This window comes from Pleurodeles waltl, unplaced genomic scaffold, assembly GCF_031143425.1.
Source record: "Pleurodeles waltl isolate 20211129_DDA unplaced genomic scaffold, aPleWal1.hap1.20221129 scaffold_72, whole genome shotgun sequence".
NCBI lineage: Eukaryota > Metazoa > Chordata > Amphibia > Caudata > Salamandridae > Pleurodeles > Pleurodeles waltl.
Genome location: NW_027150393.1, coordinates 1,833,861 through 1,860,449, shown reverse-complemented (window position 1 = coordinate 1,860,449; position 26,589 = coordinate 1,833,861). Strand labels below are relative to the sequence as shown.

The 26,589-nt window shown below is 48.8% G+C and overlaps 9 non-coding genes across 9 annotated transcripts; all 9 read left to right on the top strand.

The window, feature by feature from the left end:
- The first annotated feature begins 1,426 nt into the window (after positions 1-1,426).
- TRNAP-AGG (transfer RNA proline (anticodon AGG)) lies at positions 1,427-1,498 on the top strand. Its single transcript has one exon. It is a non-coding gene; the product is annotated as a tRNA-Pro (tRNA).
- A 767-nt stretch (positions 1,499-2,265) lies between these two features.
- On the top strand, positions 2,266-2,377 carry TRNAL-CAA (transfer RNA leucine (anticodon CAA)). The gene is made up of 2 exons: positions 2,266-2,303; positions 2,332-2,377. It is a non-coding gene; the product is annotated as a tRNA-Leu (tRNA).
- Positions 2,378-5,010: 2,633 nt separating this feature from the next.
- Positions 5,011-5,082, top strand: TRNAP-AGG (transfer RNA proline (anticodon AGG)). Its single transcript has one exon. It is a non-coding gene; the product is annotated as a tRNA-Pro (tRNA).
- A 7,098-nt stretch (positions 5,083-12,180) lies between these two features.
- On the top strand, positions 12,181-12,252 carry TRNAP-AGG (transfer RNA proline (anticodon AGG)). Its single transcript has one exon. It is a non-coding gene; the product is annotated as a tRNA-Pro (tRNA).
- A 768-nt stretch (positions 12,253-13,020) lies between these two features.
- TRNAL-CAA (transfer RNA leucine (anticodon CAA)) lies at positions 13,021-13,132 on the top strand. Its single transcript has 2 exons — positions 13,021-13,058; positions 13,087-13,132. It is a non-coding gene; the product is annotated as a tRNA-Leu (tRNA).
- A 2,623-nt stretch (positions 13,133-15,755) lies between these two features.
- TRNAP-AGG (transfer RNA proline (anticodon AGG)) lies at positions 15,756-15,827 on the top strand. Its single transcript has one exon. It is a non-coding gene; the product is annotated as a tRNA-Pro (tRNA).
- Positions 15,828-22,914: 7,087 nt separating this feature from the next.
- On the top strand, positions 22,915-22,986 carry TRNAP-AGG (transfer RNA proline (anticodon AGG)). The gene has a single exon. It is a non-coding gene; the product is annotated as a tRNA-Pro (tRNA).
- A 768-nt stretch (positions 22,987-23,754) lies between these two features.
- Positions 23,755-23,866, top strand: TRNAL-CAA (transfer RNA leucine (anticodon CAA)). Its single transcript has 2 exons — positions 23,755-23,792; positions 23,821-23,866. It is a non-coding gene; the product is annotated as a tRNA-Leu (tRNA).
- Positions 23,867-26,499: 2,633 nt separating this feature from the next.
- TRNAP-AGG (transfer RNA proline (anticodon AGG)) lies at positions 26,500-26,571 on the top strand. The gene has a single exon. It is a non-coding gene; the product is annotated as a tRNA-Pro (tRNA).
- Positions 26,572-26,589: the final 18 nt, after the last annotated feature.

Below are 26,589 nucleotides of genomic sequence, written 5' to 3'. Positions count from 1 at the left end.
TCTCCATGGTAATTTCGGGTCCAGTTCTGAAATCACCTCTTGGAATGAAAGTGATCCCAGTTCCTTTCTTCCAAGGGAAGAGATTGTGTTCCGGAAGGCTCAGCTTTGAGCGTCATGAACATTGGCCCTCATCCTTGCATCCCAGTCCAATGCATAGCCACATAAAGCAAGCAGGTGTGTCTGTTTCCATAGTGTGGTGGTTCCAGTACAATGCATAGCCACATGAAGCAAGCCGGCAAGTGTGTCTGCTTGTGTAGTGTAGTGGTTATCATGCGCACCTCACATGCGAAAGGTCCCTGGTTCGAGTCGCTGGGCTTTTTCACAGTATTTGCATTTCCTGCCTCACCTGACAGGCAAGCTGAGATAAAAGAGACTGTGTCTATCCCTCACCATCGTGAGGTACTACGCTCCTGGGGCATCTGTCACAGCTCACCAAGAGGAGTTGCGCCAGCTTACGGCAGTCAGTTGCTCACTGTTTGACCTTTGCAATGAAGCCTGAGCCTACAGCATTCAAGCCAGCCAAGGAAGGAAGGTACGAGAGCGAAAATAGCTTTCCTGCCCTCACCAAGAACACACACCTTGAGCAAATAAAGTGCCAGACTTACAAGGCCCTATCGCCACCGGAGCATCACTTTTAGTGACGCCCCGGTGGCACTATGCACTGCGCGGTATTTACAAGATGGCGTTCAGCCACTTTTTGTGGCTTAACACCACCTTGTAAATACGGCCCCTTAGCACGCAGCGCGTTCCCTGGAAGGGGCGTGCAATGGGTGTTGTTGGGAGTGTGCCACAGCAACACCATAGCATTTTGATGCTGCTCCAGATTTAGGAGTTGGCGTAAATCTGCGTCAGCGCCAAAATCAAACGCCATCCCAGGGGTGTCGTTAGAGTGGCGCACTGAGGAGAAATGTTTTCATTTCTCCTTGTTTTTGCTCTTGCTATGTGTGATGCATTCTGGAGCACACATAGAAGTAAGAGCAAATCACCATTGAAGATTTTTTTTTTGGGCAGGAAGGTGTCCCTTCCTGCACAAAAACAATTTCCCCCTCAACGCAGTCATCCTTGTACCATGGTGCAAGAACGGCTGCGTTGGCGCTCAGCAGCTAATTTAGAGCTGGCGCAGGGGGAAGCACAGGGGTGCGCTGTATTCTACTAAATACGGCGCTTTCCTGCATTTTGAAAATGACGGCACGTGGGGCTTGCAAATTTGGCACAGCGTCGCGCTTAGTCATTTTCTTGTAAATCTGGGCCAAAATGTCTAAAGGATAGAGGCTTTTTATGTCATGTTCGATGAAGACCATGCAAATGACTCTAGTCGTACTGCAAAAGAGAGCACCATGTGCAGTTTCTTGCTTTGGGATGTAGTCTCCCACTCTCTGTCACCAATCCTCCGAGCAGGGTCGGAGCCGTTGCATTTCTGTGCCCAGGCTCGTTGGTCTAGGGGTATGATTCTCGCTTAGGGTGCGAGAGGTCCCGGGTTCAAATCCCGGACGAGCCCATTTTAGCGGAAAACAATCAAATCCTGCTCAAAATACACAACCCCTCAACATTTCTCATTTTACTCGAAGCATTGTTGCGCAAAACATATTTTTTGCCTCAGGCGAAAAATGGATTACAATGCCTTGGCTTCCTTCCTGCTTGCTCTCAGTGCACCCTGTGTGATGATTTCACAGGCTCTCCTTCCTGGCATTTAGGCATCAGATATTTGTCTGTCTCTGCCCGCAGCTATGGGATTTTTCAGGACGTCTGAGTGTATGCATGCTGGCCGACACCGCTGCAATTTTCACACTTACCCCTCGCATTCCGAGCAACTGCTGATAAAGTATAGAGGAAATCGTGCAAACATATGAGGGGAACTGTGCTACTTCAGTCAAATCAGCAAGCTTGTTTCTGTAGTGTAGTGGTTATCACGTTCGCCTCACACGCGAAAAGTCCCCGGTTTGAGACCGGGCAGAAACACTTGGCAGCAGCAGCTTTTGTGTTTGCTCCCTAAAACCTCAGTCTCTCTCAATGCACACTTAGACAGAAATGACCTTTAAAAACTTGTGACCTGTGTAAAACGTGCTTTACTATTGCAGGACGCTAAAAAGTTATCTGCATCCCTCGGTGGTCGTGCATGTGCATTGTTTCTTGTTCTGTTTATTTTTTTTTTCTTGGCCATGTTATATTGTGGGGCCTTTAAAGCTGTGACTTTGATAGGAACATTGCAAGCGGCAAAATCAACAAGTGCAGACTGAAGAGTCCGACCTGCACACTGTTTTGGCTGTCAGGATGGCCGAGTGGTCTAAGGCGCCAGACTCAAGAGAGCTTGATCTTCAGTGAAGCTGAGCCTTCTGGTCTCTTCATGGAGGCGTGGGTTCAAATCCCACTTCTGACAGGTGTATTTTCTTCCCTTAAATCTTGCTCTGCTTGCAGAGCCAGCTCCTCAGACCACTATCTTTGGAAGCTGCTGTGGCATGTGAGGAGAAATCCACCAACCCATCGGCTGGGCCCTCAATCAAAATTCTGTGTATTACTGGAAGGGGCGTCTCAGGCACACCTTCTGTTAGAGCTGCACTTTATGACAGTAACTACCATGCTGGTTTCTACTTAAGCAGTTGATTCTATCGTTTGAAGTGAGGCTCTCCTGCCACCTTTTGGGCAAAGAAGACTCTGCCCCTGCAACAACACAGGCAGACAAGCTCAAACTAGGTTTCTTGGTTAGGTGGGCGGAGCATATTGGCAATGGTGCCTCCTCGTGACTTGCAATTTACATGAAGAAGACAGAGAGGCAGCTGGGAGTAGGCAGTACCCATGAACCCCTGAACACTGTCTTGCGACTAGCACACAATTCTGAAATGAGGCGGGGGAAAGGAGGTGATTTCCCCATCAAGGGCCATTCCGGGAAATCAGCCACCCTGCGTCTCCCAGGTGAGTGTTTCAGGCCTATGAGCCACTAATATAAATCTCGCCTGATCGAGCCTGATCGAGCGCTGACCGAGCAAGTGTGCTTGAATCCAAGAGGCATGCTCCTCTGGCTCAAGAGCTAGCAGGCCCTTCAGTGCTTCTGGTTGGGAAATCTAAGGTGCAAGGGTCCATGACTAGCAGCGGGTTACAACTACCAGAAAGGGTCTGCTTTTCACATCAGTCCCCTAGTTCAGCTCACTGGCACAGGGCATTTTGACTACCTCTTGCCTTGCTAGAGACAAACAAAAAATCCTTGACAGAAAACATTAATTGCTATGGCACGCTTAGAGAGAGAGAGAGCCTCCAAATGGCCCTGCTTTTCTGAAAGACGCTTCAGAAGATGTTTCAAATGACTATGCAGCGGCAGTCTAGTTGGTATAGGGGTATGATTCTCGCTTCGGGTGTGAGAGGACCTCGGTTCAAATCCCAGACAAACCCCTACCTTTATAGGTTCAGTCTGTGTTTTAAACAGGAGTATTTCTGCTTTTCACTCTTGTAAGATGTCATGTTGCAATGCAATACATGCTTTATACTGGCGTCGAGACGGTCCAGCATCATGAAGGTATGCGAGATTTCTTTGCAACTGCTTTTCTGTGCTGGAGCAGCAGTGCTCGTAGGAACATTAAATGCACAGTGCTTCTCCATGGTAATTTCGGGTCCAGTTCTGAAATCACCTCTTGGAATGAAAGTGATCCCAGTTCCTTTCTTCCAAGGGAAGAGATTGTGTTCCGGAAGGCTCAGCTTTGAGCGTCATGAACATTGGCCCTCATCCTTGCATCCCAGTCCAATGCATAGCCACATAAAGCAAGCAGGTGTGTCTGTTTCCATAGTGTGGTGGTTCCAGTACAATGCATAGCCACATGAAGCAAGCCGGCAAGTGTGTCTGCTTGTGTAGTGTAGTGGTTATCATGCGCACCTCACATGCGAAAGGTCCCTGGTTCGAGTCGCTGGGCTTTTTCACAGTATTTGCATTTCCTGCCTCACCTGACAGGCAAGCTGAGATAAAAGAGACTGTGTCTATCCCTCACCATCGTGAGGTACTACGCTCCTGGGGCATCTGTCACAGCTCACCAAGAGGAGTTGCGCCAGCTTACGGCAGTCAGTTGCTCACTGTTTGACCTTTGCAATGAAGCCTGAGCCTACAGCATTCAAGCCAGCCAAGGAAGGAAGGTACGAGAGCGAAAATAGCTTTCCTGCCCTCACCAAGAACACACACCTTGAGCAAATAAAGTGCCAGACTTACAAGGCCCTATCGCCACCGGAGCATCACTTTTAGTGACGCCCCGGTGGCACTATGCACTGCGCGGTATTTACAAGATGGCGTTCAGCCACTTTTTGTGGCTTAACACCACCTTGTAAATACGGCCCCTTAGCACGCAGCGCGTTCCCTGGAAGGGGCGTGCAATGGGTGTTGTTGGGAGTGTGCCACAGCAACACCATAGCATTTTGATGCTGCTCCAGATTTAGGAGTTGGCGTAAATCTGCGTCAGCGCCAAAATCCAACGCCATCCCAGGGGTGTCGTTAGAGTGGCGCACTGAGGAGAAATATTTTCATTTCTCCTTGTTTTTGCTCTTGCTATGTGTGATGCATTCTGCAGCACACATAGAAGTAAGAGCAAATCACCATTGAAGATTTTTTTTTTGGGCAGGAAGGTGTCCCTTCCTGCACAAAAACAATTTCCCCCTCAACGCAGTCATCCTTGTACCATGGTGCAAGAACGGCTGCGTTGGCGCTCAGCAGCTAATTTAGAGCTGGCGCAGGGGGAAGCACAGGGGTGCGCTGTATTCTACTAAATACGGCGCTTTCCTGCATTTTGAAAATGACGGCACGTGGGGCTTGCAAATTTGGCACAGCGTCGCGCTTAGTCCTTTTCTTGTAAATCTGGGCCAAAATGTCTAAAGGATAGAGGCTTTTTATGTCATGTTCGATGAAGACCATGCAAATGACTCTAGTCGTACTGCAAAAGAGAGCACCATGTGCAGTTTCTTGCTTTGGGATGTAGTCTCCCACTCTCTGTCACCAATCCTCCGAGCAGGGTCGGAGCCGTTGCATTTCTGTGCCCAGGCTCGTTGGTCTAGGGGTATGATTCTCGCTTAGGGTGCGAGAGGTCCCGGGTTCAAATCCCGGACGAGCCCATTTTAGCGGAAAACAATCAAATCCTGCTCAAAATACACAACCCCTCAACATTTCTCATTTTACTCGAAGCATTGTTGCGCAAAACATATTTTTTGCCTCAGGCGAAAAATGGATTACAATGCCTTGGCTTCCTTCCTGCTTGCTCTCAGTGCGCCCTGTGTGATGATTTCACAGGCTCTCCTTCCTGGCATTTAGGCATCAGATATTTGTCTGTCTCTGCCCGCAGCTATGGGATTTTTCAGGACGTCTGAGTGTATGCATGCTGGCCGACACCGCTGCAATTTTCACACTTACCCCTCGCATTCCGAGCAACTGCTGATAAAGTATAGAGGAAATCGTGCAAACATATGAGGGGAACTGTGCTCCTTCAGTCAAATCAGCAAGCTTGTTTCTGTAGTGTAGTGGTTATCATGTTCGTCTCACACGCGAAAAGTCCCCGGTTTGAGACCGGGCAGAAACACTTGGCAGCAGCAGCTTTTGTGTTTGCTCCCTAAAACCTCAGTCTCTCTCAATGCACACTTAGACAGAAATGACCTTTAAAAACTTGTGACCTGTGTAAAACGTGCTTTACTATTGCAGGACGCTAAAAAGTTATCTGCATCCCTCGGTGGTCGTGCATGTGCATTGTTTCTTGTTCTGTTTTTTTTTTTTTTTCTTGGCCATGTTATATTGTGGGGCCTTTAAAGCTGTGACTTTGATAGGAACATTGCAAGCGGCAAAATCAACAAGTGCAGACTGAAGAGTCCGACCTGCACACTGTTTTGGCTGTCAGGATGGCCGAGTGGTCTAAGGAGCCAGACTCAAGAGAGCTTGATCTTCAGTGAAGCTGAGCCTTCTGGTCTCTTCATGGAGGCGTGGGTTCAAATCCCACTTCTGACAGGTGTATTTTCTTCCCTTAAATCTTGCTCTGCTTGCAGAGCCAGCTCCTCACACCACTATCTTTGGAAGCTGCTGTGGCATGTGAGGAGAAATCCACCAACCCATCGGCTGGGCCCTCAATCAAAATTCTGTGTATTACTGGAAGGGGCGTCTCAGGCACACCTTCTGTTAGAGCTGCACTTTATGACAGTAACTACCATGCTGGTTTCTACTTAAGCAGTTGATTCTATCGTTTGAAGTGAGGCTCTCCTGCCACCTTTTGGGCAAAGAAGACTCTGCCCCTGCAACAACACAGGCAGACAAGCTCAAACTAGGTTTCTTGGTTAGGTGGGCGGAGCATATTGGCAATGGTGCCTCCTCGTGACTTGCAATTTACATGAAGAAGACAGAGAGGCAGCTGGGAGTAGGCAGTACCCATGAACCCCTGAACACTGTCTTGCGACTAGCACACAATTCTGAAATGAGGCGGGGGAAAGGAGGTGATTTCCCCATCAAGGGCCATTCCGGGAAATCAGCCACCCTGCGTCTCCCAGGTGAGTGTTTCAGGCCTATGAGCCACTAATATGAATCGAGCGCTGACCGAGCGCTGACCGAGCGCTGACCGAGCGAGTGTGCTTGAATCCAAGAGGCATGCTCCTCTGGCTCAAGAGCTAGCAGGCCCTTCAGTGCTTCTGGTTGGGAAATCTAAGGTGCAAGGGTCCATGACTAGCAGCGGGTTACAACTACCAGAAAGGGTCTGCTTTTCACATCAGTCCCCTAGTTCAGCTCACTGGCACAGGGCATTTTGACTACCTCTTGCCTTGCTAGAGACAAACAAAAAATCCTTGACAGAAAACATTAATTGCTATGGCACGCTTAGAGAGAGAGAGAGCCTCCAAATGGCCCTGCTTTTCTGAAAGACGCTTCAGAAGATGTTTCAAATGACTATGCAGCGGCAGTCTAGTTGGTATAGGGGTATGATTCTCGCTTCGGGTGTGAGAGGACCTCGGTTCAAATCCCAGACAAACCCCTACCTTTATAGGTTCAGTCTGTGTTTTAAACAGGAGTATTTCTGCTTTTCACTCTTGTAAGATGTCATGTTGCAATGCAATACATGCTTTATACTGGCGTCGAGACGGTCCAGCATCATGAAGGTATGCGAGATTTCTTTGCAACTGCTTTTCTGTGCTGGAGCAGCAGTGCTCGTAGGAACATTAAATGCACAGTGCTTCTCCATGGTAATTTCGGGTCCAGTTCTGAAATCACCTCTTGGAATGAAAGTGATCCCAGTTCCTTTCTTCCAAGGGAAGAGATTGTGTTCCGGAAGGCTCAGCTTTGAGCGTCATGAACATTGGCCCTCATCCTTGCATCCCAGTCCAATGCATAGCCACATAAAGCAAGCAGGTGTGTCTGTTTCCATAGTGTGGTGGTTCCAGTACAATGCATAGCCACATGAAGCAAGCCGGCAAGTGTGTCTGCTTGTGTAGTGTAGTGGTTATCATGCGCACCTCACATGCGAAAGGTCCCTGGTTCGAGTCGCTGGGCTTTTTCACAGTATTTGCATTTCCTGCCTCACCTGACAGGCAAGCTGAGATAAAAGAGACTGTGTCTATCCCTCACCATCGTGAGGTACTACGCTCCTGGGGCATCTGTCACAGCTCACCAAGAGGAGTTGCGCCAGCTTACGGCAGTCAGTTGCTCACTGTTTGACCTTTGCAAGGAAGCCTGAGCCTACAGCATTCAAGCCAGCCAAGGAAGGAAGGTACGAGAGCGAAAATAGCTTTCCTGCCCTCACCAAGAACACACACCTTGAGCAAATAAAGTGCCAGACTTACAAGGCTCTATCGCCACCGGAGCATCACTTTTAGTGACGCCCCGGTGGCACTATGCACTGCGCGGTATTTACAAGATGGCGTTCAGCCACTTTTTGTGGCTTAACACCACCTTGTAAATACGGCCCCTTAGCACGCAGCGCGTTCCCTGGAAGGGGCGTGCAATGGGTGTTGTTGGGAGTGTGCCACAGCAACACCATAGCATTTTGATGCTGCTCCAGATTTAGGAGTTGGCGTAAATCTGCGTCAGCGCCAAAATCCAACGCCATCCCAGGGGTGTCGTTAGAGTGGCGCACTGAGGAGAAATGTTTTCATTTCTCCTTGTTTTTGCTCTTGCTATGTGTGATGCATTCTGCAGCACACATAGAAGTAAGAGCAAATCACCATTGAAGATTTTTTTTTTGGGCAGGAAGGTGTCCCTTCCTGCACAAAAACAATTTCCCCCTCAACGCAGTCATCCTTGTTCCATGGTGCAAGAACGGCTGCGTTGGCGCTCAGCAGCTAATTTAGAGCTGGCGCAGGGGGAAGCACAGGGGTGCGCTGTATTCTACTAAATACGGCGCTTTCCTGCATTTTGAAAATGACGGCACGTGGGGCTTGCAAATTTGGCACAGCGTCGCGCTTAGTCATTTTCTTGTAAATCTGGGCCAAAATGTCTAAAGGATAGAGGCTTTTTATGTCATGTTCGATGAAGACCATGCAAATGACTCTAGTCGTACTGCAAAAGAGAGCACCATGTGCAGTTTCTTGCTTTGGGATGTAGTCTCCCACTCTCTGTCACCAATCCTCCGAGCAGGGTCGGAGCCGTTGCATTTCTGTGCCCAGGCTCGTTGGTCTAGGGGTATGATTCTCGCTTAGGGTGCGAGAGGTCCCGGGTTCAAATCGCGGATGAGCCCATTTTAGCGGAAAACAATCAAATCCTGCTCAAAATACACAACCCCTCAACATTTCTCATTTTACTCGAAGCATTGTTGCGCAAAACATATTTTTTGCCTCAGGCGAAAAATGGATTACAATGCCTTGGCTTCCTTCCTGCTTGCTCTCAGTGCGCCCTGTGTGATGATTTCACAGGCTCTCCTTCCTGGCATTTAGGCATCAGATATTTGTCTGTCTCTGCCCGCAGCTATGGGATTTTTCAGGACGTCTGAGTGTATGCATGCTGGCCGACACCGCTGCAATTTTCACACTTACCCCTCGCATTCCGAGCAACTGCTGATAAAGTATAGAGGAAATCGTGCAAACATATGAGGGGAACTGTGCTTCTTCAGTCAAATCAGCAAGCTTGTTTCTGTAGTGTAGTGGTTATCACGTTCGCCTCACACGCGAAAAGTCCCCGGTTTGAGACCGGGCAGAAACACTTGGCAGCAGCAGCTTTTGTGTTTGCTCCCTAAAACCTCAGTCTCTCTCAATGCACACTTAGACAGAAATGACCTTTAAAAACTTGTGACCTGTGTAAAACGTGCTTTACTATTGCAGGACGCTAAAAAGTTATCTGCATCCCTCGGTGGTCGTGCATGTGCATTGTTTCTTGTTCTGTTTTTTTTTTTTTTTCTTGGCCATGTTATATTGTGGGGCCTTTAAAGCTGTGACTTTGATAGGAACATTGCAAGCGGCAAAATCAACAAGTGCAGACTGAAGAGTCCGACCTGCACACTGTTTTGGCTGTCAGGATGGCCGAGTGGTCTAAGGCGCCAGACTCAAGAGAGCTTGATCTTCAGTGAAGCTGAGCCTTCTGGTCTCTTCATGGAGGCGTGGGTTCAAATCCAACTTCTGACAGGTGTATTTTCTTCCCTTAAATCTTGCTCTGCTTGCAGAGCCAGCTCCTCAGACCACTATCTTTGGAAGCTGCTGTGGCATGTGAGGAGAAATCCACCAACCCATCGGCTGGGCCCTCAATCAAAATTCTGTGTATTACTGGAAGGGGCGTCTCAGGCACACCTTCTGTTAGAGCTGCACTTTATGACAGTAACTACCATGCTGGTTTCTACTTAAGCAGTTGATTCTATCGTTTGAAGTGAGGCTCTCCTGCCACCTTTTGGGCAAAGAAGACTCTGCCCCTGCAACAACACAGGCAGACAAGCTCAAACTAGGTTTCTTGGTTAGGTGGGCGGAGCATATTGGCAATGGTGCCTCCTCGTGACTTGCAATTTACATGAAGAAGACAGAGAGGCAGCTGGGAGTAGGCAGTACCCATGAACCCCTGAACACTGTCTTGCGACTAGCACACAATTCTGAAATGAGGCGGGGGAAAGGAGGTGATTTCCCCATCAAGGGCCATTCCGGGAAATCAGCCACCCTGCGTCTCCCAGGTGAGTGTTTCAGGCCTATGAGCCACTAATATGAATCTCGCCTGATCGAGCCTGATCAAGCGCTGACCGAGCAAGTGTGCTTGAATCCAAGAGGCATGCTCCTCTGGCTCAAGAGCTAGCAGGCCCTTCAGTGCTTCTGGTTGGGAAATCTAAGGTGCAAGGGTCCATGACTAGCAGCGGGTTACAACTACCAGAAAGGGTCTGCTTTTCACATCAGTCCCCTAGTTCAGCTCACTGGCACAGGGCATTTTGACTACCTCTTGCCTTGCTAGAGACAAACAAAAAATCCTTGACAGAAAACATCAATTGCTATGGCACGCTTAGAGAGAGAGAGCCTCCAAATGGCCCTGCTTTTCTGAAAGACGCTTCAGAAGATGTTTCAAATGACTATGCAGCGGCAGTCTAGTTGGTATAGGGGTATGATTCTCGCTTCGGGTGTGAGAGGACCTCGGTTCAAATCCCAGACAAACCCCTACCTTTATAGGTTCAGTCTGTGTTTTAAACAGGAGTATTTCTGCTTTTCACTCTTGTAAGATGTCATGTTGCAATGCAATACATGCTTTATACTGGCGTCGAGACGGTCCAGCATCATGAAGGTATGCGAGATTTCTTTGCAACTGCTTTTCTGTGCTGGAGCAGCAGTGCTCGTAGGAACATTAAATGCACAGTGCTTCTCCATGGTAATTTCGGGTCCAGTTCTGAAATCACCTCTTGGAATGAAAGTGATCCCAGTTCCTTTCTTCCAAGGGAAGAGATTGTGTTCCGGAAGGCTCAGCTTTGAGCGTCATGAACATTGGCCCTCATCCTTGCATCCCAGTCCAATGCATAGCCACATAAAGCAAGCAGGTGTGTCTGTTTCCATAGTGTGGTGGTTCCAGTACAATGCATAGCCACATGAAGCAAGCCGGCAAGTGTGTCTGCTTGTGTAGTGTAGTGGTTATCATGCGCACCTCACATGCGAAAGGTCCCTGGTTCGAGTCGCTGGGCTTTTTCACAGTATTTGCATTTCCTGCCTCACCTGACAGGCAAGCTGAGATAAAAGAGACTGTGTCTATCCCTCACCATCGTGAGGTACTACGCTCCTGGGGCATCTGTCACAGCTCACCAAGAGGAGTTGCGCCAGCTTACGGCAGTCAGTTGCTCACTGTTTGACCTTTGCAATGAAGCCTGAGCCTACAGCATTCAAGCCAGCCAAGGAAGGAAGGTACGAGAGCGAAAATAGCTTTCCTGCCCTCACCAAGAACACACACCTTGAGCAAATAAAGTGCCAGACTTACAAGGCCCTATCGCCACCGGAGCATCACTTTTAGTGACGCCCCGGTGGCACTATGCACTGCGCGGTATTTACAAGATGGCGTTCAGCCACTTTTTGTGGCTTAACACCACCTTGTAAATACGGCCCCTTAGCACGCAGCGCGTTCCCTGGAAGGGGCGTGCAATGGGTGTTGTTGGGAGTGTGCCACAGCAACACCATAGCATTTTGATGCTGCTCCAGATTTAGGAGTTGGCGTAAATCTGCGTCAGCGCCAAAATCAAACGCCATCCCAGGGGTGTCGTTAGAGTGGCGCACTGAGGAGAAATGTTTTCATTTCTCCTTGTTTTTGCTCTTGCTATGTGTGATGCATTCTGGAGCACACATAGAAGTAAGAGCAAATCACCATTGAAGATTTTTTTTTTGGGCAGGAAGGTGTCCCTTCCTGCACAAAAACAATTTCCCCCTCAACGCAGTCATCCTTGTACCATGGTGCAAGAACGGCTGCGTTGGCGCTCAGCAGCTAATTTAGAGCTGGCGCAGGGGGAAGCACAGGGGTGCGCTGTATTCTACTAAATACGGCGCTTTCCTGCATTTTGAAAATGACGGCACGTGGGGCTTGCAAATTTGGCACAGCGTCGCGCTTAGTCATTTTCTTGTAAATCTGGGCCAAAATGTCTAAAGGATAGAGGCTTTTTATGTCATGTTCGATGAAGACCATGCAAATGACTCTAGTCGTACTGCAAAAGAGAGCACCATGTGCAGTTTCTTGCTTTGGGATGTAGTCTCCCACTCTCTGTCACCAATCCTCCGAGCAGGGTCGGAGCCGTTGCATTTCTGTGCCCAGGCTCGTTGGTCTAGGGGTATGATTCTCGCTTAGGGTGCGAGAGGTCCCGGGTTCAAATCCCGGACGAGCCCATTTTAGCGGAAAACAATCAAATCCTGCTCAAAATACACAACCCCTCAACATTTCTCATTTTACTCGAAGCATTGTTGCGCAAAACATATTTTTTGCCTCAGGCGAAAAATGGATTACAATGCCTTGGCTTCCTTCCTGCTTGCTCTCAGTGCGCCCTGTGTGATGATTTCACAGGCTCTCCTTCCTGGCATTTAGGCATCAGATATTTGTCTGTCTCTGCCCGCAGCTATGGGATTTTTCAGGACGTCTGAGTGTATGCATGCTGGCCGACACCGCTGCAATTTTCACACTTACCCCTCGCATTCCGAGCAACTGCTGATAAAGTATAGAGGAAATCGTGCAAACATATGAGGGGAACTGTGCTCCTTCAGTCAAATCAGCAAGCTTGTTTCTGTAGTGTAGTGGTTATCACGTTCGCCTCACACGCGAAAAGTCCCCGGTTTGAGACCGGGCAGAAACACTTGGCAGCAGCAGCTTTTGTGTTTGCTCCCTAAAACCTCAGTCTCTCTCAATGCACACTTAGACAGAAATGACCTTTAAAAACTTGTGACCTGTGTAAAACGTGCTTTACTATTGCAGGACGCTAAAAAGTTATCTGCATCCCTCGGTGGTCGTGCATGTGCATTGTTTCTTGTTCTGTTTTTTTTTTTTTTTCTTGGCCATGTTATATTGTGGGGCCTTTAAAGCTGTGACTTTGATAGGAACATTGCAAGCGGCAAAATCAACAAGTGCAGACTGAAGAGTCCGACCTGCACACTGTTTTGGCTGTCAGGATGGCCGAGTGGTCTAAGGCGCCAGACTCAAGAGAGCTTGATCTTCAGTGAAGCTGAGCCTTCTGGTCTCTTCATGGAGGCGTGGGTTCAAATCCCACTTCTGACAGGTGTATTTTCTTCCCTTAAATCTTGCTCTGCTTGCAGAGCCAGCTCCTCAGACCACTATCTTTGGAAGCTGCTGTGGCATGTGAGGAGAAATCCACCAACCCATCGGCTGGGCCCTCAATCAAAATTCTGTGTATTACTGGAAGGGGCGTCTCAGGCACACCTTCTGTTAGAGCTGCACTTTATGACAGTAACTACCATGCTGGTTTCTACTTAAGCAGTTGATTCTATCGTTTGAAGTGAGGCTCTCCTGCCACCTTTTGGGCAAAGAAGACTCTGCCCCTGCAACAACACAGGCAGACAAGCTCAAACTAGGTTTCTTGGTTAGGTGGGCGGAGCATATTGGCAATGGTGCCTCCTCGTGACTTGCAATTTACATGAAGAAGACAGAGAGGCAGCTGGGAGTAGGCAGTACCCATGAACCCCTGAACACTGTCTTGCGACTAGCACACAATTCTGAAATGAGGCGGGGGAAAGGAGGTGATTTCCCCATCAAGGGCCATTCCGGGAAATCAGCCACCCTGCGTCTCCCAGGTGAGTGTTTCAGGCCTATGAGCCACTAATATAAATCTCGCCTGATCGAGCGCTGACCGAGCAAGTGTGCTTGAATCCAAGAGGCATGCTCCTCTGGCTCAAGAGCTAGCAGGCCCTTCAGTGCTTCTGGTTGGGAAATCTAAGTTGCAAGGGTCCATGACTAGCAGCGGGTTACAACTACCAGAAAGGGTCTGCTTTTCACATCAGTCCCCTAGTTCAGCTCACTGGCACAGGGCATTTTGACTACCTCTTGCCTTGCTAGAGACAAACAAAAAATCCTTGACAGAAAACATTAATTGCTATGGCACGCTTAGAGAGAGAGAGAGCCTCCAAATGGCCCTGCTTTTCTGAAAGACGCTTCAGAAGATGTTTCAAATGACTATGCAGCGGCAGTCTAGTTGGTATAGGGGTATGATTCTCGCTTCGGGTGTGAGAGGACCTCGGTTCAAATCCCAGACAAACCCCTACCTTTATAGGTTCAGTCTGTGTTTTAAACAGGAGTATTTCTGCTTTTCACTCTTGTAAGATGTCATGTTGCAATGCAATACATGCTTTATACTGGCGTCGAGACGGTCCAGCATCATGAAGGTATGCGAGATTTCTTTGCAACTGCTTTTCTGTGCTGGAGCAGCAGTGCTCGTAGGAACATTAAATGCACAGTGCTTCTCCATGGTAATTTCGGGTCCAGTTCTGAAATCACCTCTTGGAATGAAAGTGATCCCAGTTCCTTTCTTCCAAGGGAAGAGATTGTGTTCCGGAAGGCTCAGCTTTGAGCGTCATGAACATTGGCCCTCATCCTTGCATCCCAGTCCAATGCATAGCCACATAAAGCAAGCAGGTGTGTCTGTTTCCATAGTGTGGTGGTTCCAGTACAATGCATAGCCACATGAAGCAAGCCGGCAAGTGTGTCTGCTTGTGTAGTGTAGTGGTTATCATGCGCACCTCACATGCGAAAGGTCCCTGGTTCGAGTCGCTGGGCTTTTTCACAGTATTTGCATTTCCTGCCTCACCTGACAGGCAAGCTGAGATAAAAGAGACTGTGTCTATCCCTCACCATCGTGAGGTACTACGCTCCTGGGGCATCTGTCACAGCTCACCAAGAGGAGTTGCGCCAGCTTACGGCAGTCAGTTGCTCACTGTTTGACCTTTGCAATGAAGCCTGAGCCTACAGCATTCAAGCCAGCCAAGGAAGGAAGGTACGAGAGCGAAAATAGCTTTCCTGCCCTCACCAAGAACACACACCTTGAGCAAATAAAGTGCCAGACTTACAAGGCCCTATCGCCACCGGAGCATCACTTTTAGTGACGCCCCGGTGGCACTATGCACTGCGCGGTATTTACAAGATGGCGTTCAGCCACTTTTTGTGGCTTAACACCACCTTGTAAATACGGCCCCTTAGCACGCAGCGCGTTCCCTGGAAGGGGCGTGCAATGGGTGTTGTTGGGAGTGTGCCACAGCAACACCATAGCATTTTGATGCTGCTCCAGATTTAGGAGTTGGCGTAAATCTGCGTCAGCGCCAAAATCCAACGCCATCCCAGGGGTGTCGTTAGAGTGGCGCACTGAGGAGAAATATTTTCATTTCTCCTTGTTTTTGCTCTTGCTATGTGTGATGCATTCTGCAGCACACATAGAAGTAAGAGCAAATCACCATTGAAGATTTTTTTTTTGGGCAGGAAGGTGTCCCTTCCTGCACAAAAACAATTTCCCCCTCAACGCAGTCATCCTTGTACCATGGTGCAAGAACGGCTGCGTTGGCGCTCAGCAGCTAATTTAGAGCTGGCGCAGGGGGAAGCACAGGGGTGCGCTGTATTCTACTAAATACGGCGCTTTCCTGCATTTTGAAAATGACGGCACGTGGGGCTTGCAAATTTGGCACAGCGTCGCGCTTAGTCCTTTTCTTGTAAATCTGGGCCAAAATGTCTAAAGGATAGAGGCTTTTTATGTCATGTTCGATGAAGACCATGCAAATGACTCTAGTCGTACTGCAAAAGAGAGCACCATGTGCAGTTTCTTGCTTTGGGATGTAGTCTCCCACTCTCTGTCACCAATCCTCCGAGCAGGGTCGGAGCCGTTGCATTTCTGTGCCCAGGCTCGTTGGTCTAGGGGTATGATTCTCGCTTAGGGTGCGAGAGGTCCCGGGTTCAAATCCCGGACGAGCCCATTTTAGCGGAAAACAATCAAATCCTGCTCAAAATACACAACCCCTCAACATTTCTCATTTTACTTGCGCAAAACATATTTTTTGCCTCAGGCGAAAAATGGATTACAATGCCTTGGCTTCCTTCCTGCTTGCTCTCAGTGCGCCCTGTGTGATGATTTCACAGGCTCTCCTTCCTGGCATTTAGGCATCAGATATTTGTCTGTCTCTGCCCGCAGCTATGGGATTTTTCAGGACGTCTGAGTGTATGCATGCTGGCCGACACCGCTGCAATTTTCACACTTACCCCTCGCATTCCGAGCAACTGCTGATAAAGTATAGAGGAAATCGTGCAAACATATGAGGGGAACTGTGCTCCTTCAGTCAAATCAGCAAGCTTGTTTCTGTAGTGTAGTGGTTATCATGTTCGTCTCACACGCGAAAAGTCCCCGGTTTGAGACCGGGCAGAAACACTTGGCAGCAGCAGCTTTTGTGTTTGCTCCCTAAAACCTCAGTCTCTCTCAATGCACACTTAGACAGAAATGACCTTTAAAAACTTGTGACCTGTGTAAAACGTGCTTTACTATTGCAGGACGCTAAAAAGTTATCTGCATCCCTCGGTGGTCGTGCATGTGCATTGTTTCTTGTTCTGTTTTTTTTTTTTTTTCTTGGCCATGTTATATTGTGGGGCCTTTAAAGCTGTGACTTTGATAGGAACATTGCAAGCGGCAAAATCAACAAGTGCAGACTGAAGAGTCCGACCTGCACACTGTTTTGGCTGTCAGGATGGCCGAGTGGTCTAAGGAGCCAGACTCAAGAGAGCTTGATCTTCAGTGAAGCTGAGCCTTCTGGTCTCTTCATGGAGGCGTGGGTTCAAATCCCACTTCTGACAGGTGTATTTTCTTCCCTTAAATCTTGCTCTGCTTGCAGAGCCAGCTCCTCACACCACTATCTTTGGAAGCTGCTGTGGCATGTGAGGAGAAATCCACCAACCCATCGGCTGGGCCCTCAATCAAAATTCTGTGTATTACTGGAAGGGGCGTCTCAGGCACACCTTCTGTTAGAGCTGCACTTTATGACAGTAACTACCATGCTGGTTTCTACTTAAGCAGTTGATTCTATCGTTTGAAGTGAGGCTCTCCTGCCACCTTTTGGGCAAAGAAGACTCTGCCCCTGCAACAACACAGGCAGACAAGCTCAAACTAGGTTTCTTGGTTAGGTGGGCGGAGCATATTGGCAATGGTGCCTCCTCGTGACTTGCAATTTACATGAAGAAGACAGAGAGGCAGCTGGGAGTAGGCAGTACCCATGAACCCCTGAACACTGTCTTGCGACTAGCACACAATTCTGAAATGAGGCGGGGGAAAGGAGGTGATTTCCCCATCAAGGGCCATTCCGGGAAATCAGCCACCCTGCGTCTCCCAGGTGAGTGTTTCAGGCCTATGAGCCACTAATATGAATCGAGCGCTGACCGAGCGCTGACCGAGCGCTGACCGAGCGAGTGTGCTTGAATCCAAGAGGCATGCTCCTCTGGCTCAAGAGCTAGCAGGCCCTTCAGTGCTTCTGGTTGGGAAATCTAAGGTGCAAGGGTCCATGACTAGCAGCGGGTTACAACTACCAGAAAGGGTCTGCTTTTCACATCAGTCCCCTAGTTCAGCTCACTGGCACAGGGCATTTTGACTACCTCTTGCCTTGCTAGAGACAAACAAAAAATCCTTGACAGAAAACATTAATTGCTATGGCACGCTTAGAGAGAGAGAGAGCCTCCAAATGGCCCTGCTTTTCTGAAAGACGCTTCAGAAGATGTTTCAAATGACTATGCAGCGGCAGTCTAGTTGGTATAGGGGTATGATTCTCGCTTCGGGTGTGAGAGGACCTCGGTTCAAATCCCAGACAAACCCCTACCTTTATAGGTTCAGTCTGTGTTTTAAACAGGAGTATTTCTGCTTTTCACTCTTGTAAGATGTCATGTTGCAATGCAATACATGCTTTATACTGGCGTCGAGACGGTCCAGCATCATGAAGGTATGCGAGATTTCTTTGCAACTGCTTTTCTGTGCTGGAGCAGCAGTGCTCGTAGGAACATTAAATGCACAGTGCTTCTCCATGGTAATTTCGGGTCCAGTTCTGAAATCACCTCTTGGAATGAAAGTGATCCCAGTTCCTTTCTTCCAAGGGAAGAGATTGTGTTCCGGAAGGCTCAGCTTTGAGCGTCATGAACATTGGCCCTCATCCTTGCATCCCAGTCCAATGCATAGCCACATAAAGCAAGCAGGTGTGTCTGTTTCCATAGTGTGGTGGTTCCAGTACAATGCATAGCCACATGAAGCAAGCCGGCAAGTGTGTCTGCTTGTGTAGTGTAGTGGTTATCATGCGCACCTCACATGCGAAAGGTCCCTGGTTCGAGTCGCTGGGCTTTTTCACAGTATTTGCATTTCCTGCCTCACCTGACAGGCAAGCTGAGATAAAAGAGACTGTGTCTATCCCTCACCATCGTGAGGTACTACGCTCCTGGGGCATCTGTCACAGCTCACCAAGAGGAGTTGCGCCAGCTTACGGCAGTCAGTTGCTCACTGTTTGACCTTTGCAAGGAAGCCTGAGCCTACAGCATTCAAGCCAGCCAAGGAAGGAAGGTACGAGAGCGAAAATAGCTTTCCTGCCCTCACCAAGAACACACACCTTGAGCAAATAAAGTGCCAGACTTACAAGGCTCTATCGCCACCGGAGCATCACTTTTAGTGACGCCCCGGTGGCACTATGCACTGCGCGGTATTTACAAGATGGCGTTCAGCCACTTTTTGTGGCTTAACACCACCTTGTAAATACGGCCCCTTAGCACGCAGCGCGTTCCCTGGAAGGGGCGTGCAATGGGTGTTGTTGGGAGTGTGCCACAGCAACACCATAGCATTTTGATGCTGCTCCAGATTTAGGAGTTGGCGTAAATCTGCGTCAGCGCCAAAATCCAACGCCATCCCAGGGGTGTCGTTAGAGTGGCGCACTGAGGAGAAATGTTTTCATTTCTCCTTGTTTTTGCTCTTGCTATGTGTGATGCATTCTGCAGCACACATAGAAGTAAGAGCAAATCACCATTGAAGATTTTTTTTTTGGGCAGGAAGGTGTCCCTTCCTGCACAAAAACAATTTCCCCCTCAACGCAGTCATCCTTGTTCCATGGTGCAAGAACGGCTGCGTTGGCGCTCAGCAGCTAATTTAGAGCTGGCGCAGGGGGAAGCACAGGGGTGCGCTGTATTCTACTAAATACGGCGCTTTCCTGCATTTTGAAAATGACGGCACGTGGGGCTTGCAAATTTGGCACAGCGTCGCGCTTAGTCATTTTCTTGTAAATCTGGGCCAAAATGTCTAAAGGATAGAGGCTTTTTATGTCATGTTCGATGAAGACCATGCAAATGACTCTAGTCGTACTGCAAAAGAGAGCACCATGTGCAGTTTCTTGCTTTGGGATGTAGTCTCCCACTCTCTGTCACCAATCCTCCGAGCAGGGTCGGAGCCGTTGCATTTCTGTGCCCAGGCTCGTTGGTCTAGGGGTATGATTCTCGCTTAGGGTGCGAGAGGTCCCGGGTTCAAATCGCGGATGAGCCCATTTTAGCGGAAAACAATCAAATCCTGCTCAAAATACACAACCCCTCAACATTTCTCATTTTACTCGAAGCATTGTTGCGCAAAACATATTTTTTGCCTCAGGCGAAAAATGGATTACAATGCCTTGGCTTCCTTCCTGCTTGCTCTCAGTGCGCCCTGTGTGATGATTTCACAGGCTCTCCTTCCTGGCATTTAGGCATCAGATATTTGTCTGTCTCTGCCCGCAGCTATGGGATTTTTCAGGACGTCTGAGTGTATGCATGCTGGCCGACACCGCTGCAATTTTCACACTTACCCCTCGCATTCCGAGCAACTGCTGATAAAGTATAGAGGAAATCGTGCAAACATATGAGGGGAACTGTGCTTCTTCAGTCAAATCAGCAAGCTTGTTTCTGTAGTGTAGTGGTTATCACGTTCGCCTCACACGCGAAAAGTCCCCGGTTTGAGACCGGGCAGAAACACTTGGCAGCAGCAGCTTTTGTGTTTGCTCCCTAAAACCTCAGTCTCTCTCAATGCACACTTAGACAGAAATGACCTTTAAAAACTTGTGACCTGTGTAAAACGTGCTTTACTATTGCAGGACGCTAAAAAGTTATCTGCATCCCTCGGTGGTCGTGCATGTGCATTGTTTCTTGTTCTGTTTTTTTTTTTTTTTCTTGGCCATGTTATATTGTGGGGCCTTTAAAGCTGTGACTTTGATAGGAACATTGCAAGCGGCAAAATCAACAAGTGCAGACTGAAGAGTCCGACCTGCACACTGTTTTGGCTGTCAGGATGGCCGAGTGGTCTAAGGCGCCAGACTCAAGAGAGCTTGATCTTCAGTGAAGCTGAGCCTTCTGGTCTCTTCATGGAGGCGTGGGTTCAAATCCAACTTCTGACAGGTGTATTTTCTTCCCTTAAATCTTGCTCTGCTTGCAGAGCCAGCTCCTCAGACCACTATCTTTGGAAGCTGCTGTGGCATGTGAGGAGAAATCCACCAACCCATCGGCTGGGCCCTCAATCAAAATTCTGTGTATTACTGGAAGGGGCGTCTCAGGCACACCTTCTGTTAGAGCTGCACTTTATGACAGTAACTACCATGCTGGTTTCTACTTAAGCAGTTGATTCTATCGTTTGAAGTGAGGCTCTCCTGCCACCTTTTGGGCAAAGAAGACTCTGCCCCTGCAACAACACAGGCAGACAAGCTCAAACTAGGTTTCTTGGTTAGGTGGGCGGAGCATATTGGCAATGGTGCCTCCTCGTGACTTGCAATTTACATGAAGAAGACAGAGAGGCAGCTGGGAGTAGGCAGTACCCATGAACCCCTGAACACTGTCTTGCGACTAGCACACAATTCTGAAATGAGGCGGGGGAAAGGAGGTGATTTCCCCATCAAGGGCCATTCCGGGAAATCAGCCACCCTGCGTCTCCCAGGTGAGTGTTTCAGGCCTATGAGCCACTAATATGAATCTCGCCTGATCGAGCCTGATCAAGCGCTGACCGAGCAAGTGTGCTTGAATCCAAGAGGCATGCTCCTCTGGCTCAAGAGCTAGCAGGCCCTTCAGTGCTTCTGGTTGGGAAATCTAAGGTGCAAGGGTCCATGACTAGCAGCGGGTTACAACTACCAGAAAGGGTCTGCTTTTCACATCAGTCCCCTAGTTCAGCTCACTGGCACAGGGCATTTTGACTACCTCTTGCCTTGCTAGAGACAAACAAAAAATCCTTGACAGAAAACATCAATTGCTATGGCACGCTTAGAGAGAGAGAGCCTCCAAATGGCCCTGCTTTTCTGAAAGACGCTTCAGAAGATGTTTCAAATGACTATGCAGCGGCAGTCTAGTTGGTATAGGGGTATGATTCTCGCTTCGGGTGTGAGAGGACCTCGGTTCAAATCCCAGACAAACCCCTACCTTTATAGGTTCAGTCTGTGTTTTAAACAGGAGTATTTCTGCTTTTCACTCTTGTAAGATGTCATGTTGCAATGCAATACATGCTTTATACTGGCGTCGAGACGGTCCAGCATCATGAAGGTATGCGAGATTTCTTTGCAACTGCTTTTCTGTGCTGGAGCAGCAGTGCTCGTAGGAACATTAAATGCACAGTGCTTCTCCATGGTAATTTCGGGTCCAGTTCTGAAATCACCTCTTGGAATGAAAGTGATCCCAGTTCCTTTCTTCCAAGGGAAGAGATTGTGTTCCGGAAGGCTCAGCTTTGAGCGTCATGAACATTGGCCCTCATCCTTGCATCCCAGTCCAATGCATAGCCACATAAAGCAAGCAGGTGTGTCTGTTTCCATAGTGTGGTGGTTCCAGTACAATGCATAGCCACATGAAGCAAGCCGGCAAGTGTGTCTGCTTGTGTAGTGTAGTGGTTATCATGCGCACCTCACATGCGAAAGGTCCCTGGTTCGAGTCGCTGGGCTTTTTCACAGTATTTGCATTTCCTGCCTCACCTGACAGGCAAGCTGAGATAAAAGAGACTGTGTCTATCCCTCACCATCGTGAGGTACTACGCTCCTGGGGCATCTGTCACAGCTCACCAAGAGGAGTTGCGCCAGCTTACGGCAGTCAGTTGCTCACTGTTTGACCTTTGCAATGAAGCCTGAGCCTACAGCATTCAAGCCAGCCAAGGAAGGAAGGTACGAGAGCGAAAATAGCTTTCCTGCCCTCACCAAGAACACACACCTTGAGCAAATAAAGTGCCAGACTTACAAGGCCCTATCGCCACCGGAGCATCACTTTTAGTGACGCCCCGGTGGCACTATGCACTGCGCGGTATTTACAAGATGGCGTTCAGCCACTTTTTGTGGCTTAACACCACCTTGTAAATACGGCCCCTTAGCACGCAGCGCGTTCCCTGGAAGGGGCGTGCAATGGGTGTTGTTGGGAGTGTGCCACAGCAACACCATAGCATTTTGATGCTGCTCCAGATTTAGGAGTTGGCGTAAATCTGCGTCAGCGCCAAAATCAAACGCCATCCCAGGGGTGTCGTTAGAGTGGCGCACTGAGGAGAAATGTTTTCATTTCTCCTTGTTTTTGCTCTTGCTATGTGTGATGCATTCTGGAGCACACATAGAAGTAAGAGCAAATCACCATTGAAGATTTTTTTTTTGGGCAGGAAGGTGTCCCTTCCTGCACAAAAACAATTTCCCCCTCAACGCAGTCATCCTTGTACCATGGTGCAAGAACGGCTGCGTTGGCGCTCAGCAGCTAATTTAGAGCTGGCGCAGGGGGAAGCACAGGGGTGCGCTGTATTCTACTAAATACGGCGCTTTCCTGCATTTTGAAAATGACGGCACGTGGGGCTTGCAAATTTGGCACAGCGTCGCGCTTAGTCATTTTCTTGTAAATCTGGGCCAAAATGTCTAAAGGATAGAGGCTTTTTATGTCATGTTCGATGAAGACCATGCAAATGACTCTAGTCGTACTGCAAAAGAGAGCACCATGTGCAGTTTCTTGCTTTGGGATGTAGTCTCCCACTCTCTGTCACCAATCCTCCGAGCAGGGTCGGAGCCGTTGCATTTCTGTGCCCAGGCTCGTTGGTCTAGGGGTATGATTCTCGCTTAGGGTGCGAGAGGTCCCGGGTTCAAATCCCGGACGAGCCCATTTTAGCGGAAAACAATCAAATCCTGCTCAAAATACACAACCCCTCAACATTTCTCATTTTACTCGAAGCATTGTTGCGCAAAACATATTTTTTGCCTCAGGCGAAAAATGGATTACAATGCCTTGGCTTCCTTCCTGCTTGCTCTCAGTGCGCCCTGTGTGATGATTTCACAGGCTCTCCTTCCTGGCATTTAGGCATCAGATATTTGTCTGTCTCTGCCCGCAGCTATGGGATTTTTCAGGACGTCTGAGTGTATGCATGCTGGCCGACACCGCTGCAATTTTCACACTTACCCCTCGCATTCCGAGCAACTGCTGATAAAGTATAGAGGAAATCGTGCAAACATATGAGGGGAACTGTGCTCCTTCAGTCAAATCAGCAAGCTTGTTTCTGTAGTGTAGTGGTTATCACGTTCGCCTCACACGCGAAAAGTCCCCGGTTTGAGACCGGGCAGAAACACTTGGCAGCAGCAGCTTTTGTGTTTGCTCCCTAAAACCTCAGTCTCTCTCAATGCACACTTAGACAGAAATGACCTTTAAAAACTTGTGACCTGTGTAAAACGTGCTTTACTATTGCAGGACGCTAAAAAGTTATCTGCATCCCTCGGTGGTCGTGCATGTGCATTGTTTCTTGTTCTGTTTTTTTTTTTTTTTCTTGGCCATGTTATATTGTGGGGCCTTTAAAGCTGTGACTTTGATAGGAACATTGCAAGCGGCAAAATCAACAAGTGCAGACTGAAGAGTCCGACCTGCACACTGTTTTGGCTGTCAGGATGGCCGAGTGGTCTAAGGCGCCAGACTCAAGAGAGCTTGATCTTCAGTGAAGCTGAGCCTTCTGGTCTCTTCATGGAGGCGTGGGTTCAAATCCCACTTCTGACAGGTGTATTTTCTTCCCTTAAATCTTGCTCTGCTTGCAGAGCCAGCTCCTCAGACCACTATCTTTGGAAGCTGCTGTGGCATGTGAGGAGAAATCCACCAACCCATCGGCTGGGCCCTCAATCAAAATTCTGTGTATTACTGGAAGGGGCGTCTCAGGCACACCTTCTGTTAGAGCTGCACTTTATGACAGTAACTACCATGCTGGTTTCTACTTAAGCAGTTGATTCTATCGTTTGAAGTGAGGCTCTCCTGCCACCTTTTGGGCAAAGAAGACTCTGCCCCTGCAACAACACAGGCAGACAAGCTCAAACTAGGTTTCTTGGTTAGGTGGGCGGAGCATATTGGCAATGGTGCCTCCTCGTGACTTGCAATTTACATGAAGAAGACAGAGAGGCAGCTGGGAGTAGGCAGTACCCATGAACCCCTGAACACTGTCTTGCGACTAGCACACAATTCTGAAATGAGGCGGGGGAAAGGAGGTGATTTCCCCATCAAGGGCCATTCCGGGAAATCAGCCACCCTGCGTCTCCCAGGTGAGTGTTTCAGGCCTATGAGCCACTAATATAAATCTCGCCTGATCGAGCCTGATCGAGCGCTGACCGAGCAAGTGTGCTTGAATCCAAGAGGCATGCTCCTCTGGCTCAAGAGCTAGCAGGCCCTTCAGTGCTTCTGGTTGGGAAATCTAAGGTGCAAGGGTCCATGACTAGCAGCGGGTTACAACTACCAGAAAGGGTCTGCTTTTCACATCAGTCCCCTAGTTCAGCTCACTGGCACAGGGCATTTTGACTACCTCTTGCCTTGCTAGAGACAAACAAAAAATCCTTGACAGAAAACATTAATTGCTATGGCACGCTTAGAGAGAGAGAGAGCCTCCAAATGGCCCTGCTTTTCTGAAAGACGCTTCAGAAGATGTTTCAAATGACTATGCAGCGGCAGTCTAGTTGGTATAGGGGTATGATTCTCGCTTCGGGTGTGAGAGGACCTCGGTTCAAATCCCAGACAAACCCCTACCTTTATAGGTTCAGTCTGTGTTTTAAACAGGAGTATTTCTGCTTTTCACTCTTGTAAGATGTCATGTTGCAATGCAATACATGCTTTATACTGGCGTCGAGACGGTCCAGCATCATGAAGGTATGCGAGATTTCTTTGCAACTGCTTTTCTGTGCTGGAGCAGCAGTGCTCGTAGGAACATTAAATGCACAGTGCTTCTCCATGGTAATTTCGGGTCCAGTTCTGAAATCACCTCTTGGAATGAAAGTGATCCCAGTTCCTTTCTTCCAAGGGAAGAGATTGTGTTCCGGAAGGCTCAGCTTTGAGCGTCATGAACATTGGCCCTCATCCTTGCATCCCAGTCCAATGCATAGCCACATAAAGCAAGCAGGTGTGTCTGTTTCCATAGTGTGGTGGTTCCAGTACAATGCATAGCCACATGAAGCAAGCCGGCAAGTGTGTCTGCTTGTGTAGTGTAGTGGTTATCATGCGCACCTCACATGCGAAAGGTCCCTGGTTCGAGTCGCTGGGCTTTTTCACAGTATTTGCATTTCCTGCCTCACCTGACAGGCAAGCTGAGATAAAAGAGACTGTGTCTATCCCTCACCATCGTGAGGTACTACGCTCCTGGGGCATCTGTCACAGCTCACCAAGAGGAGTTGCGCCAGCTTACGGCAGTCAGTTGCTCACTGTTTGACCTTTGCAATGAAGCCTGAGCCTACAGCATTCAAGCCAGCCAAGGAAGGAAGGTACGAGAGCGAAAATAGCTTTCCTGCCCTCACCAAGAACACACACCTTGAGCAAATAAAGTGCCAGACTTACAAGGCCCTATCGCCACCGGAGCATCACTTTTAGTGACGCCCCGGTGGCACTATGCACTGCGCGGTATTTACAAGATGGCGTTCAGCCACTTTTTGTGGCTTAACACCACCTTGTAAATACGGCCCCTTAGCACGCAGCGCGTTCCCTGGAAGGGGCGTGCAATGGGTGTTGTTGGGAGTGTGCCACAGCAACACCATAGCATTTTGATGCTGCTCCAGATTTAGGAGTTGGCGTAAATCTGCGTCAGCGCCAAAATCCAACGCCATCCCAGGGGTGTCGTTAGAGTGGCGCACTGAGGAGAAATATTTTCATTTCTCCTTGTTTTTGCTCTTGCTATGTGTGATGCATTCTGCAGCACACATAGAAGTAAGAGCAAATCACCATTGAAGATTTTTTTTTTGGGCAGGAAGGTGTCCCTTCCTGCACAAAAACAATTTCCCCCTCAACGCAGTCATCCTTGTACCATGGTGCAAGAACGGCTGCGTTGGCGCTCAGCAGCTAATTTAGAGCTGGCGCAGGGGGAAGCACAGGGGTGCGCTGTATTCTACTAAATACGGCGCTTTCCTGCATTTTGAAAATGACGGCACGTGGGGCTTGCAAATTTGGCACAGCGTCGCGCTTAGTCATTTTCTTGTAAATCTGGGCCAAAATGTCTAAAGGATAGAGGCTTTTTATGTCATGTTCGATGAAGACCATGCAAATGACTCTAGTCGTACTGCAAAAGAGAGCACCATGTGCAGTTTCTTGCTTTGGGATGTAGTCTCCCACTCTCTGTCACCAATCCTCCGAGCAGGGTCGGAGCCGTTGCATTTCTGTGCCCAGGCTCGTTGGTCTAGGGGTATGATTCTCGCTTAGGGTGCGAGAGGTCCCGGGTTCAAATCCCGGACGAGCCCATTTTAGCGGAAAACAAT